The 15,315-nt window shown below is 41.3% G+C and overlaps 1 protein-coding gene and 1 long non-coding RNA gene across 8 annotated transcripts in view; one reads left to right on the plus strand and one right to left on the minus strand.

The window, feature by feature from the left end:
* LOC308593934 overlaps window positions 1–15,315 on the plus strand; it is a 373,867-nt gene that overhangs the window by 191,861 nt on the left and 166,691 nt on the right. The window lies entirely within an intron of this gene.
* Window positions 1–15,315, minus strand: part of LOC308593732 (cadherin-10) — a 419,208-nt gene that overhangs the window by 82,356 nt on the left and 321,537 nt on the right. Inside the window, exon 1 of one of the 7 annotated variants that reach the window (XM_081206332.1) lies at window positions 8,357–8,377. The exons of the other annotated variants lie outside the window; for them this stretch is intronic. The gene's annotated coding sequence lies outside the window, so the exon portion shown is untranslated. Of the gene's footprint in view, window positions 1–8,356; window positions 8,378–15,315 lie in introns of those variants that run through there. 7 annotated transcript variants of the gene reach the window in all.

Genomic DNA, 15,315 nt, shown 5'->3' on the forward strand with positions numbered 1-15,315 from the left:
TATAGATAGGTTCTACGTGATTATGATATGACATTAATGGATGAACCTAAATTGAACAGATTCGCTCCATGCCCACCCAGGAGCCCTCCCTAAAAGCTGAAGCTCAACACTTCTCCCCACATCCCTCTGCACCCTTCCGTAACTTTGGTTATATTTGAACTTGCATAGCCCAGCTGGGTAGAGTGTGGTGCTGATAATGCCAAGGTTGCAGGTTCATATATATGAATTTTCTGTTTTACATTTTAGAATATTCATTTAACCAAAATTAAAATATCAATGACTTCCCTTCTCCTTTTATTATTGATTAATATCTCCATTATTACATCCATCAAAACTTATTTACACTATTGAATTTATCTTAATGCTGCCAACATTTTCCATAGTTTCCCCTCATATATTCAATAAATATTTTCCAATCTTTAAATGTATGTTCTTCTTGTTCTCTTATTCTATATGTTAGGTCTGCAAGCTGCTCATATTCCATCAGTTTAAGTCACCATTCTTCTTTGGTTGGAACCTTGCTTGTTTTCCATTTTGCGGCTACCAAAACACGGGCCGCAGTAGTGGCATACATAAATAACCTTTTTTGACGCCTGGGAATTTCCGTCTGAATTCTCCCCAACAAAAAGGACTCTGGGTTGTTGTTTTCTGTTTTGTTTTTTGGAAAAGTATACTTTTAAATATTTTTGAAATTTGTTATGAATTATTTCCCAATACTCTTTTACCCTTTTACAGGTCTACCACATATGAAAGAATGTACCCTCAGCCACATTGCATCTCCAGCACTTATCTAATTCAGTCTTATACATCTAAGTCTACTCAGAGTTAAATTCAGTCTTATACATCTAAGTCTACTCGGAGTTAAATACCATTGGTACATCATTTTCGGGTAGTTCTCCTTCGAGGAATAACATTCTGTAAACTTCAGGTCTAAGTCTACTCGGAGTTAAATTCAGTCTTATACATCTAAGTCTACTCGTAGTTAAATACCATTGGTACATCATTTTCGGGTAGTTCTCCTTCGAGGAATAACATTCTGTAAACTTCAGATCACTCTTCCAAAGTTTCCCCCAGAGATTAAAATCTATATTACGTCCTATATCTATTGCCCAATGTGTCATAGAGGCTTTGACAAGCTCGTCTTTTGTTTTCCCCAATGTTGAAGGTTTGAACCCCATATGGAACAGCTGCATATTCTTGCCTTATAAGGAGGTTGGACTAGATGATCCTCAGGGTCCCTTCCAACTGTACAACTCTACGACTCTCCCTTCTGATGGTAAAGCCATTTCTCCTTCCTGGGGAGATGATGTTGAAGGCTGGGAGCAAGCCCTCCCCACGCGCATGTGGTGGGATAGCCCCTGCGCCATTGGTTGGTCCTTGGCCACATCATCCTTAGGCCGTCCAACCCGGATGGTCCGGGGGTGTGGCACAGGCTTTTTAAACTGTCCGTGGCTGAGGACTCACCCCTGTTTTCTCCCTGCTCGGTCAGTTCTCCCGCCATCCCTCCCTTAGGTTAGGCTCTTTATTTCTTGACCTTGCTAAGGACCTTGGTTGGTCACCTTGGTTGTCCAAGGGGCCTGGTAGGAATTTTTTCCACTTGGCAAATTGGCACCAGCCATTTGGTTTTTCACCTACCTCATAGCAAATTGTCACAACTGTGTAAGGTTTGGCAGTTAGGTATTGGAGTATTTGGTCGAAGGGGAGGGGAGGTAGTGGCCATCACCTACCCCTCCTAATTCAAGGGTATTCCGCTAAAGGAATCTGGGGGGCATGGTCTCTGTCTGAAGCCCCAGACGGGGGGGGGGGGGTTGTGGCACGACCCCTAGCAGTGACCCTGGGGGAGTTCCTAGTTGATGTGCATCAGCAGGGCTCCCCCTACTGGTGGTTAACCCTTCCAAGACTCCTGCAGATGGGCAGGAGTCAGATATAGTTGTGTGGTTTCCAATGCCTAAGCCAATACCACTCACATTCTGTAACCAATAAAGCTGCGGCTTTTTTCACCCATTAACCTAAAATACTGCTTCATGTGTTTTTATTCCACTTCCCGGGTGGGTTTGGGACCTTGCCACACAAAGGAGGAGTCACGGAAGCTTGTGCATCTCATCCCACTCTCAATGACATACCTGGGAGTACACAGGGCCACAATTTAATATAGAGTTATCTGAGCTGGATTAAATTTAGAGCATCAAGCAAATACTCTCCAAAGGAATCCACTTTAACACCCCCTTCTGAATCAGATGAGGGAGCTATGCCCATTATTACAGTACTTCAAAAAAAGAAAAGAAAAAAATAATGAGGCTTGCCTTGACCGATTAACAATGTATACGCTTTGCAAATCGTTTTGTTCCCTAGAAATGAATTAGCAATCAGTAGACTCTGTAATTCTAAGTGCAAAGCCCTGACCTTTATCACTTTATATCTACACAGAGTATTAGTTAGAAATTACTGCTGTTGTGTTTTTTTTTTAAAAAAATGGTTTTGTGTTTTCCTGACAAACTCACACTTGCATTTTCAATAGACTGTTTTGCAATGAGTTTAGTACTATAACCAAACCATGACAACCACTTTGCCTGCTTTGATCATCATATTTTTAGAGCAGTGTTTGTGAACCAAGGGGGAAGCTAAGCCCAGAGAGAGGGCATACGAAAATCTTGCAGGGGGTGAGTGTTCCTCCCAGAAAGTATAAGTACAGTGGTACCTTGGTTCTCAAACTTAATCTGTTTCGGAGGTCCGTTCCAAAACCAAAGCATTCCAAAACCAAGGTGCGCTTTCCCACAGAAAGTAATGCAAAATGGATTAATCGATTCCAGACTTTTAAAAACTACCCCTAAAACAGTAATTTAACATGAATTTTACTATCTAACGGGACCATTGATCCATAAAATGGAAGCAATAAACCACAGTCACACAATCAATCAGTCAATCAATCAATCAATCAATCAGTAGCTGAACTGGGTTCCATGGTAAAAAAAAAGAGCTGCTAAAACAAAAAGGCAAAATAAATAGCAAAAACAGACTCAAAATGGAAGTTTTGCGCTCAAAAGCAGAGCACGTTTGGCTTCTGAAAACAGTTCGCAAACCGAAACACTTACTTCTGGGTCTGCAGTGTTTGGGTTCCAAGCTGTTTGAGTACCAAGGCGTTTGAGAAACAAGGTACCACTGAATAAAATTAAAGTCACATTTTTTCAATCCATTTGAAAATTCAGATGAAGTAATCTGGGGAGCCAGGTTTGAAGAGTGGGGGTTATGTTAGCAAAAGGAGGCATGGGTTTAAAAGATTGAGAAGCAGTGTCTTAGACAAATCAGAGGACATGCAATAGTAAGCTGGAAATCCACCTGAAAGAAATAAGAAAGGTGCACATCAACCTGAGACAACTTCACCCTTCCTGGAGTTCCAGGAACTCTTCTTCCTGGATCCAGTTTTGGACTACAACCTGTGAAACCAGAGTTCAAAAATGCACTCAGCCACCAAGCTCACTGGGTGACCTCAGCCTTATTTATTGTGGGAATAAATGGGGAGGAGTATCATGTATGCCAGGGACGCGGGTGGTGCTGTGGGTTAAACCACAGAGACTAGGGCTTGCCGATCAGAAGGTTGGCGATTCAAATCCCCACGACAGAGTGAGCTTCCGTTGCTCAGTCCCTGCTCCTGCCAACCTAGCAGTTCGAAAGCAAAAAGTACAAGCAGTTAAATAGGTACTGCTCCAGCGGGAAGGTAAACAGCATTTCTGTGTGCTGCTCTGGTTTGCCAGAAGCGGCTTAGTCATGCTGGCCACATGACCCAAAAGCTGTATGCCGGCTCCCTCGGCCGGTAAAGTGAGATGAGCACCACAACCCCAGAGTCATATGTGACTGGACCTAATGGTCAGGGGTCCCTTTATCTTTACATTTGCCATGTATGCCACCTCAAGGTCCTTGACAGAAAAGTGGGATATCGTGATCTAAAAAGTAGGGGTAGCAGCTCCCAGTCTTGGGTAAAGGTAAAGGTAAACGGACCCCTGACCATTAGGTCCAGTTGTGACCGACTCTGGGGTTGCGCGCTCATCTCGCTCTATAGGCCAAGGGAGCCAGCGTTTGTCTGCAGACAGCTTCCAGGTCATGTGGCCAGCATGACTAAGCTGCTTCTGGCGAACCAGAGCAGTGCACGGAAATACTGTTTACCTTCCAGCCGGAGTGGTCCCTATTTATCTATTTGCATTTTGACGTGCTTTCAAACTAGCATTAAATTCTGGTTGGTGTAGCTTCAGCTGTGGTTATTAAAATAAACCAGAGTAGCTCTCAGAGTATTCAGTCACTCTCTTTCACACACACACAAATACACACAGGCATTTACAAATTACTGCCATTTTTTTATCTGCATGTGACTTAAAGAATTAACTACAAATTAGGAAGCTTCAGGTCTTGCATCTGCTTAGGTGGCTTTGAACAAGGCACCCTCATTCAACTGAATGGTTGTAAGAATTGCTGGGGCAATTAAGAGAAAAGTGTTTCAAATATTCTAAAAAAGCAATGGAGAACCTTTGAACTACAACTCTGTTGAGCCCTGACCACTGGCCATACTGGCTGGGGCTAATGGGATTTGGAGTCAACAGCCTCCGGATTGCCACAGCTTTCCCACCCCTATTCTAATGCATGGGATAAATGCTAAGCATGGTTGTGCTGCTGTGATACATACTGGACTGAATTCATGTTAACCGTACCCTTTTAGAATCATAGAATCATCGAATCATAAAGTTGGAAGAGACCACAAGGGCCATCGAGTCCAACCCCCTGCCAAGCAGGAAACACCATCAGAGCACTCCTGACATATGGTTGTCAAGCCTCTGCTTAAAGACCTCCAAAGTAGGAGACTCCACCACACTCCTTGGCAGCAAATTCCACTGTCGAACAGCTCTTACTGTCAGGAAGTTCTTCCTAATGTTTAGGTGGAATCTTCTTTCTTGTAGTTTGGATCCATTGCTCCGTGTCCGCTTTTCTGGAGCAGCAGAAAACAACCTTTCTCCCTCCTCTATGTGACATCCTTTTATATATTTGAACATGGCTATCATATCACCGCTTAACGTCCTCTTCTCCAGGCTAAACATGCCCAGCTCCCTTAGCCGTTCCTCATAAGGCATCGTTTCCAGGCCTTTGACCATTTTGGTTGCCCTCCTCTGGACACGTTCCAGTTTTTCAGTGTCCTTCTTGAACTGTGGTGCCCAGAACTGGACACAGTACTCCAGGTGAGGTCTGACCACAGCAGAATACAGTGGCACTATTACTTCCCTTGATCTAGATGCTATACTCCTATTGATGCAGCTTCTTACCCAACTCATCTGTTGATTAAATACAGAAGTTGAGCTTCACGCATCATCTGAAAGTGACAGGGATATTCACACCAAAACTACTGAAAACAATGTGCATTTTTGCATAGGCCAGAACTTGCAGCAATGAGTCATTCAGCTTAACGTTGAATTGTAAATGATTTGTCGCCTTGTATAACGTGCATTTTTTTTAGGGAATCAACTGAGCTGTCTTCTCTCAAAGAAGATGCCTGTAGACCATATCTAATGAGTATAACAGCTTGAATGACACAGATTGGAATCCAAAATACTATGCCAGTTACAAGTGGTTACATTTCCCCTGAAGTCAAAATTACTTGATATATGGGGGGGGGGCTGTGTGCCCATAAAAATGTGTGTGTGCGCACACACACATATACAGCTCTAATGCAGGCTATAAAAAAGGTAAAGGTAAAGGATCCCTGGATGGTTAAGTCCAGTCAAAGGCGACTATGGGGTTGAGGCACACATTTCGCTTTAGGCTGAGGGAGACGGTGTTTGTCCACAGACAGCTTTCCGGGTCATATGGCCAGCATGACTAAACCGCTTCTGGCACAATGGAACACTGATGGAAACCAGAGCACACAGAAATGCCATTTAGCTTCCTGCCACAGCGATACCTATTTATTGCACTGATGTGCTTTTGAACTGATAGGCTGGCAGGAGTTGAGACAGAGCAATGGGAGCTCACCCCATCGCACAGATTTGAACCACTGATCTTCTTATCAGCAAGCCCAAGAGGCTCAGTGGTTTAAACCAGTGTTCCTCAACCTTGGGCCTCCAGCTGTTTTTGGACTACAATTCCCATCATCCTTGACCACTGGTCTTGCTAGCGAGGGATGATGGGAGTTGTAGTCCAAAAACAGCTGGAGGCCCAAGGTTGGGGAACACTGGTTTAGACCACAGTGCCACCCACTCCTTACCATGCCTGACTAATATATTGGGCTGCAGTCCTAACAGCCCATGTGGGACAGAGCCAAAGAGATGCCCAGCAGATTGTATCCACTCTTCCCTGGCACCCTCCAGAACTTGGCACCCTGGCGCCCCACGCCACTAGCCTCTATGGGTAAGACGCCCATAGCAGGATATCAAATCCAAACTCCTCCTCCTCCTCCTCCTCCTCCTCTTCTTCTTCTTCTTCTTCTTCTTCTTCTTCTTCTTCTTCGCCATGCTGACTGGGGATGATGGGAACTGGAGTCCAACAACATTTGGAAGGCTACAGGTTCCTCGTCCCTGTATCAGTGATTAAATTTATTACATTGTCCTGCAACTAATTTTGTTCTCTCTAAAGGTTATCACCAATGGTCATGCATCCTTCATTACAGAGCATTATCCATAAAATACCTGTAGCTCACAGCCATGGTGTGAATCTTATTACAGGTGTGGTACTAATGCTGTTGATAGATAAGCTTTGGACCGAAATAACTCATTGTGGTCTTCCTAGTAATCTTGCGAGAAAAAATGGGTTTGCCAACCATGCCCTTGCTTTTTCTGTAGGGATATTATTGAGAAATTTACATTGGGGAAAACAAAGGCTCTTTGGTTTCAAATAACCATTATGGTACAACATCACTAAATTATAAAGTGTGATGAAACATTTATGTTGCCCAAAACAGATGTAAATTGTTAAGTACCGTATTTTTTGCACCATAACACTCACTTTTTTCCTCCTAGAAAGTAAGGGGAAATGTCTGTGCGTGTTATGGAGGAAATGCCTACGGGTGGCATGCCTACAGATTTTCCTCCTCTAAAAACTACGTGTGTGTTATGGCTGGGTGTGTGTTATAGAGCGAAAAATACGGTATAATGGTTTAATTCACACAGAAATGAAAAATGTATACAAATTAATGAAGGTTTAAAATGGAAAATGGGTAAATGTGGATTTCTGAAGGGTTGCTAACAATGGAGTTTTTCCAACGTTATTTTCTAAAGGACTCTGAGCTCCTTAATGGGTTAATGATTAACTAACTGTTCTCTGGTAACTAACATGTGAGGGTTGTAACCTGGGATCATATGAGAGGTATTGAGCCTCGATCTTCATTTTAAAAGGAGTTGCCTTGAGTCTTTGTCTTCCAAACTCAATAGAGTGAACATGCAGATACAGTTGTCTCTCTGAATGCTACAGGGAGAACAATGCAAGGAAATGGTTGCTCTCCTGAAGGGAGAGCAAACAACCCGGAGGCTGGAAAGTAGGCTGGAGAGAAAGAGAGGGGCCTTTGCTTATAAATTCTTTTGGATTATTTCATATTTGTAAGATGCCGAGCCTGTGCTGGACAGCACATGACATTGTATAGGTATTTTTGATGTTTTAATTCTGTTTTAAAGAAAGTTCTATCAGAAAGTTTAAAGAATATTTCCATGGGCCTGGGCAATGTTTCATTTCCAAAGGAGTCAGTTCTTATGCTTCCAGTTGCTTCAAACTGCAATATTCAATCTGCAGCATAAATGAAACAATATAGGGATTTTTAGTCAAACTATCGTGCCAGAGAGCATACATAGTCAGACATATATGCCCCTATACATCAAGGACAATTTGTTCATGGAAACAAGACTCCCATGTGTGGATCATTTGTCTGGGAAAATGACATCCAGCGATCTGAGAACCGCAAGCACATTCTACCAGAGAGATGGTCTCTGCTGTCATTTCTGACAACGTCCATCACTCATTGTGAAGTGAGGGGGAGCCAATTCTAGGTACCCTCTCTCCTGGTCCTGCCAAGTGATAATCAGCTCTGTTCACAATGACAGCAGCATTGAAGATTCTCGTGTCATCATCAACAAACACACAATCTCCTGCTGCTCATGGAGATCTTTGGAGGAAGTTTTCATGTGGCACAAAGATTCTGCTTCAGGAAAACATTTCCCTGACAGGTGGTGTACAAATAGATGCACATTTTTAATATTTATATAGCAGAAAACACTTGGCTTTATTGCTCAGAGTTCAGTATGTGGCAATAAGGACTGCCCACTATATCTATAGCTTTTTTTAAAAAAAGCAACAACAGATTAATCAAATGGAGCACTTTTTGGACTACCAGTGTGAGAGGGATACACTTTACACAGGTCTGTTTCTTCGCTCCTAGCTTCATAGGCATATATATTCTACTTTCCGCACTTTCCCATTTGATGTCAAAGTGTTGTTAGATTTCTCTGGGGAAATAATTCTTGGATGTTAGCAGTTGTTATTGAATTTCCTTCTTGTTAAATTAGGTCAGTGGAATGAAAGCTTGGATGGAATTTGTCGAAGTTACAAAACTAGCTAATGCACATGGAGATGGCAGGCAAGGCTGCTTAATGGATTCCTATAGTAGTTTCACGTCTCTCTTCCACCCCTGGCCTGCCATATCTACCCCTTTTGAGACTCCTGCTTGAATTCTGTTTGTTGCCTTAAGTGCAGGAACTTTCATGATCACCTAGCTGAAAGCAATGGTGTATTTCTGTGCATTTAAAAAGCCCTGGTAATCGAGAGCAGCCGTGTTCGTATAGTGAACACAAGGGAATCTTTCCCTTAGAAAACTCTTAAAACATAAAAGAGTTGCCATAAAGTCAACAAGACTCACTCTGTGCTGTATTACATTGTAAGTACAGTTTAGGTAAGCAACCTTTAACGCACTAAGCATTATTTTTTTACAGTACAAAAATAACTTCTGGATATTTTCATTCTGTACTCATTAAAGTGTATGCATAGTATAGAATTAATTTGACAAGTTAATAATTTTAATCTACAGCAAGACTGGGTAGTGTGCAGCTCTGTAAGGCCTAGTCCAAAATATTCATTTTTCAGAGTTTCCTGTTTCTGTTCTCTCTTGAACCCATATACACCATATACCCGGGGATATTTAACCCCAACCCCACTGACCCAAGGTATTTCATTCATCTTATTGAAACTCTTTTGGCTTCTTTCAAAATTCTTCAAATTTTCATCTGAGGGGCAGTCTTCAAAATTATTATTTTTTTCCAGTGACCTAAGAACATATGAAAAACCCATACAGAGAAATTCTGCTAATTGCATCAAATGAAAATAAATTCCTCAGATTCTCCATCTGAGGATAAAATCCCACATTTATTTCAAAACTGGTGTGTGTGCATGCAAAATGTTTCTGTTAACCTCATGTGCATTCCCACTTTCTCTCTTTGTTGTGCACCTACACAGTACTCCATATATTTCCCTCAGCCCACCAGCTGAGGTCCGGGTCATAAAGGGATATGTACTGCAATGGGAAGTTACGGTACATGGCTGCCTCATCTTTGCCTCATTCCCATATGTCAAGTCTGGAACAAAGCAGCTGCACAGTTAACCACATATGAACCAGCATGCTGCTCACGCAGCCATAAATTTTCCATCTGTGACCTATAATATGCTTATTTTTTAAAAAAGACAAGCACAGCATACAAGCATTTATGACATTATTTGCATTCTTATGCACCTCAGAACATAAACCAGTCTCCATCTATAGCTACTAAAATTCGCACTGTTACTTTCCAGTACAGGCAAAACCCTCTAAAGGGCTTGATTTCAGCTTCGTAATGCACGCATCCTTTAATCAATGTTTGCTAACAACAACAACAACATGAAAGTTACAGTTAGGATGCACAGTTTCTCATCTTCTGTGTAGGAACGAAAGACAGTGGTAACTCGGTTCTCAAATGTAATCCATTCTGGAAGACAGCTCAAGTTCTGAAATGTTCAAAAACTGAAGCAGAAAGTGCTGTCTGCAAATTCAATTGAGAAAATTTAAAAACATGCAATGGAAGCCATTCAACTTCTGAGGCACATTAAAAAATGGAAGCATTTACTTCCGGGTTTTCGTCGTTCGGGTTCTGAAATGTTTGTCAATGGAGACGTTCGAGAACCGAGGTACCACTGCAATTATGATTATAAACCAACCACCAACAGAAGGGTGGGGAAGCTAGGTCCACTGGCTTCTCGCAACAACCTTGATCCCATCTGTAAGTCTTGCACACCTTTTTTCTGCATTCTGAGAGTCTCCATTTATTTTCCTCCTTAACTTTATAGTTGCAAAGAAAACCCTGAAGTCACGGGGCCTGTAAAAATGACACAGGCTTGCCAAAACATTTGAAGTTATCTATGAAAGTATATTGTAACAAACATACCTCGGTATACCAACTGTAGCAATTATTTCTTGGGCCAAACGTATACATAAACTGAATCTGCAATTTTGTATATAGACCTCCACCATCCAGTTTTGCTTCTGATATCCACTAAGGCAATGCAGGCTAATTATTAAGTATATTAAAGTGTTGTCTGATGTAAATCAAATATGATAATTAACTGCACAATTCTTATGTCCATAGGAAAATTAATACAAATGACTATGGGGAAAGGTGTGGAAAAATGTTGAACCAGTATAAAAGGATATAATAATAATAATAATAATAATAATAATAATAATAATAATAATAATAATAAAAAATTTATACCCCACCCATCTGGCTGGGTTTCCCCAGCCACTCTGGGCAGCTCCCAACAGATTTAAAACAGAATAAAACATCAAATAATAAAAACTTCCCTAAACAGGGCTGCCTTCAGTTGTCTTCTAAAAGTCAGATAGTTGTTTCTTTCCTTGACATCCGATGGGAGGGCGTTCCACAGGGATGGCGCCACCACCAAGAAGGTCCTCTGCCTGGATACAGGTAGTTTATATTTATTATAGGAAGTAACTTGGATGATTATAAATTTGACCCTTTAAAAACAAAAAGTGTCTGAAATAGTTGCACCTGATATTTATTCTGTTTATTGAGCATTTTTAATTTATTTTTTTAAATGGTGGATGCCCTAGGATAGAGAGGGCACAATATGCTAGCATGCTTTCAACAATCTAGATTAAAACTGAATGAACCAGGTTAACATTTCCTGTGTCCTCCAGGTAATTTCCTGCCCTGAAGTGTGATTTCCATTGAATGACACTGACTGCCTATAGAAAGACACTTTCTCCCTCCAGGGGAGATAAAATGTGGAGTCTCTGGGCATTTGCTTTTCAGCACTCTCACCCTGTCAGTCAGCTACTGAGTTTATCAGAGAAATGGAAGCAGTATAAAAACTTGGCAAGCATCTAAAAACCAGCCCTTAGCTCATCAAGAGTTTGCAGCGTCTGCTCAGGCTGAAGCCTTGCAGCTTCAGAGAGCAGAACCGGCTCACCAAGGCATGAAGAACTGGGGCACGGAGAAACAGTGCATGCTTAGGAGACTGTGTAATTTAATAATGTGCTCACTGATGTCTGTATGCAAGCGTCTCAAAGTTGTGCTACAGCCCAAGCATAAACCATGGAGAATACCATTACTGCTAATTAGATGGTGGCAGTACGAGTAAGCTCTCTTGTATAGACAGACAGGTGCCAACAGAACAAGTCTCACGATGAAAATAATCATCTTCCAGATGAAAACACCTTTATAAAGCTGAATAATTATTCTTCCAGTGAAATGCAACTTCCTCTTTATTTTTACTTTCAAAACCTTTCCCTTTATCATTCCCAGGGATGCTTGAGGAAATTGGAGTTATATGAAAGTACCTGACCTGCACCTCTTGGAATAATGTGGAGATCAGAATTTAGCTATGGGTATGATTTTGCACTCCTCTGCTCATTGCAGCACGGATGTGAGTGAATCAAAAATGGCATTTGTGCTTAATGGTACATATTTTGATACAAAAAGTCAGTAAGACTAGTGAATGTTTTTCAAGAGTATTTTGCATATCCCCGCAGTGTCACCAGAAAAGTGTTGCCAGGATAGCATGCTCCCCTGTAACTTTGAGTATTATCTCAGCAACTGAGTTCAAAACTCATGGAAACCTCTCAGGATCCATCATCCAGTGACAAGAAAGTAGTTTACACTGGCTATACTCTATTAGCATAGACCATGCGAGTGGTTCTCCAGGGAGACTGGAACCTCTGGAATCTGTATCCGTCTATTGATTGGCTATCGAGGGCCCCGAAGCATCACATAGACACAACCAAGCATCGCATTAGCATGACAACACAGTACAGTGGTACCTTGGGTCAAGAACTTAATTCATTTTGGAGGTCCATTCTTAACCTGAAACTGTTCTTAACTTTAGCTAATGGGGCCTCTCGCTGCTGCCGCACAATTTCTGTTCTCATCCTGAAGCAAAGTTCTTAACCTGAGGTACTATTTCTGGGTTAGTGGAGTCTGTAACCTGAAGTGTCTGTGACCTAAAGCATCTGTAACCCAAGGTACCACTGTAAATGCACTTGCACCCACTCAAGTTAGGGACCTGAAACCAAAAGGATGCACACACATTCCCCCCTTATTTGCATCTCACTTACACCCTTTTTCATAGCAAGAAAGGGGACGTCCCATTAACTCAGAGGTACCCACTGTAGTTCTTTTCAGATGTTGACTACAACTCCCATTATCGCTGGCCATTGGCCATACTGGCTGAGGCTGGCAGAAACTGCAGTCTCAAACAATTGAAGGACACCATGTTGACAACCTCTATATTACTCTTCCCCTCCTTTGTTCCTCTGAAGAAAAAGAAGAGTTTGGATTTGATATCCCACTTTATCACTACCCGAAGGAGTCTCAAAGCGGCTAACATTCTCCTTTCCCTTCCTTCCCCACAACAAACACTCTGTGAGGTGAGTGGGGCTGAGAGACTTCAAAGAAGTGTGACTAGCCCAAGGTCACCCAGCAGCTGCATGTGGAAGAGCAGGGAATCGAACCCGGTTCACCAGATTACGTGTCCACTGCTCTTAACCACTACACCACACTGGCTCTGCAACTTCGAGCATTCTTTCTCTTACACACGTACCTAAGCCCTTAATGGGATTCCCAAGCTAGAACTGGCATGCAGTCTGGGTCCTTCTCCTCCCCTCTTCCGTATTTATTATTTGCATTTATTATTTGCAAGGGCTTCAAGAGACTACATAGCTTGTCAGTACTTGTATTCCCCTTCATAAACTTTAAGCAAGTATTTTTTGAAGTGCAGAGGAGGCTCAAGGAGTCTAAATGAGTTCAGCCTCCCTTTATTCCCCCATCATAAACTTTTGACAAGATGCATTAGAATTAGATTGTGTATGCAACTGAGTATTCATTAGGAACTAGGGAAGGGGAAGAAATTTGATTCCGTTCAGATAAAAAGGTGAATCTAACTAATTTGCAGTTTCTGAAAAAATGTCCTAACTGAAACACACCCATCCTTGGAAATTCGTATCTCTCTGAATTTGTGACGCAGTTCTTGAGCCAAGTACTGCGTACAGAAGTACATACACATTTGCCGGGATAACATTTGCATAAAAATGCCTATATTAGTGGAAATAAGTTAAAACATTGCTTTGCAAATATGTGTACATCAGAGAAATTGCATAGAACCAATGTGTATTAGGATAACTCATACTGAAGTGCTGGTGAATTTTCATGAGGATTTTTAAAAGAAAAGAAATCTCAAACTGAGTCGGAGGATTGAATTTATAACTGGGAAAATGAGAATCTGAAAAATGGACAGATTTGCCCATCCCTAGAAACAACCTAAGCAATCCCAGGGCCCAGGAGAATCATTTTCTTGCATGTATATGCCCATATTCAAATATTGCTGGGCTTACAGTCAGTCTGCCTCAATCATCTCCAGATCCAAATCTCAATGGGATGTGTGGCTGCTCCCTTGTATGCTGCCACCCAATCATACTCAACTGGAAGGCAAAGAGTCATGCTCAGGGAGGTTAGAAAATTAGAGCTATGAGATGTGCAGAAAAATTGCAAGTCATACTGAGCATCATATTGGGAGGAACAATATGATACCTACCCACCCTGCAATGTGATTTCTAGAGTCCCGATAATCAGTATCCCAAAGCCAGTGAATGTCAGATTTGGGAAAGGGTGTTGCATGCAGCTAAAACCTGCTGCATAAGCATCAACAGGCTTTTAAATCCAAGGACTAACACAATCTAATTGAAGCTGGTTCAGGTCTTATCCAAATAGGAATGCAAAATGGATCCTTTGGGGTTACGTATATTGTCTCCTTGTTATATTTCTAAATATTAGCCATTACATTGGCCTAGGCTTACAAATCCCACTACAATTTCACCTAAAGTCCAAAAGGCACTCTAAAGTGAGCTTGGGGTTTTCCTCTTCACGAAATCTTAATAATAAAGAAAAGCTAAGACTATACTGTACAAATAATACCATACTAGCAGAACTTGAATGATACCCGTAAGTAAAAAACATGTAACAAATATTTTCCTGGAGTATATGAAAAAATATGATATAACGCAAATCTGTGTGAGAAAACCATGACGATATAAATAGTATAATAAGACAATTGGAAGTTTTATACCCAAAATTTTTATTTGATTGTTATCCTTTTGTATACAGTTTTTGTTTTTCTTTCTTTATCCTGATTCTTTTTCTTTCTTTTTTCTTATTCGCTTCTGTTGTAAATAATCTTTTGTGTCTTTATTTTAAACAAAAAAAGATTTACTAAAAAAAAACAAAAACAAAGGAAAGCTTTAAACTACTGGAATTTCCTCAGTGTGTGAACACATCTGCATGAGCATTTTCTATGGCAAAATCCAACTGTGGAAGGACTGCCTGAGCAACAACAACAGATGAATTTCAAGGGAAACAAAAGCATTTTGGAAAAGGGGTAGGAAAATTGCTCAACTGGGAAGTTTGTGTGTGTTGCACATCTTGCAAATATTTGACTGCATGTAACTTTCCAGAAGTAAAATAGGCATCGATCCATAGGGATGATAATCTTATTTTTATATTGCAATGTAAAACTTCAAGGTTAGAACTATGGGGGGAACGCTGCCAGAATCCATGCCACATCTGAACCATTTTGAACTTAGAAAAAATGATGCTGAAATCCAGAAAAGGAGACGAAAGTCACAGTGGGGGGAGGGGGAGGGGGAGGGATATGGAGCATCCCTTGGCAGCAATTTGCTAAACCAAGTATGTAATATCAGGTAGCTTACTAGTTATGTGCCTTACATCAGTTTGTCACTAGTCTCCAGAGTAT

The sequence above is a fragment of the Podarcis bocagei genome (genome assembly GCF_964188305.1).
Source record: "Podarcis bocagei genome assembly, chromosome: 8".
Lineage (NCBI taxonomy): Eukaryota > Metazoa > Chordata > Lepidosauria > Squamata > Lacertidae > Podarcis > Podarcis bocagei.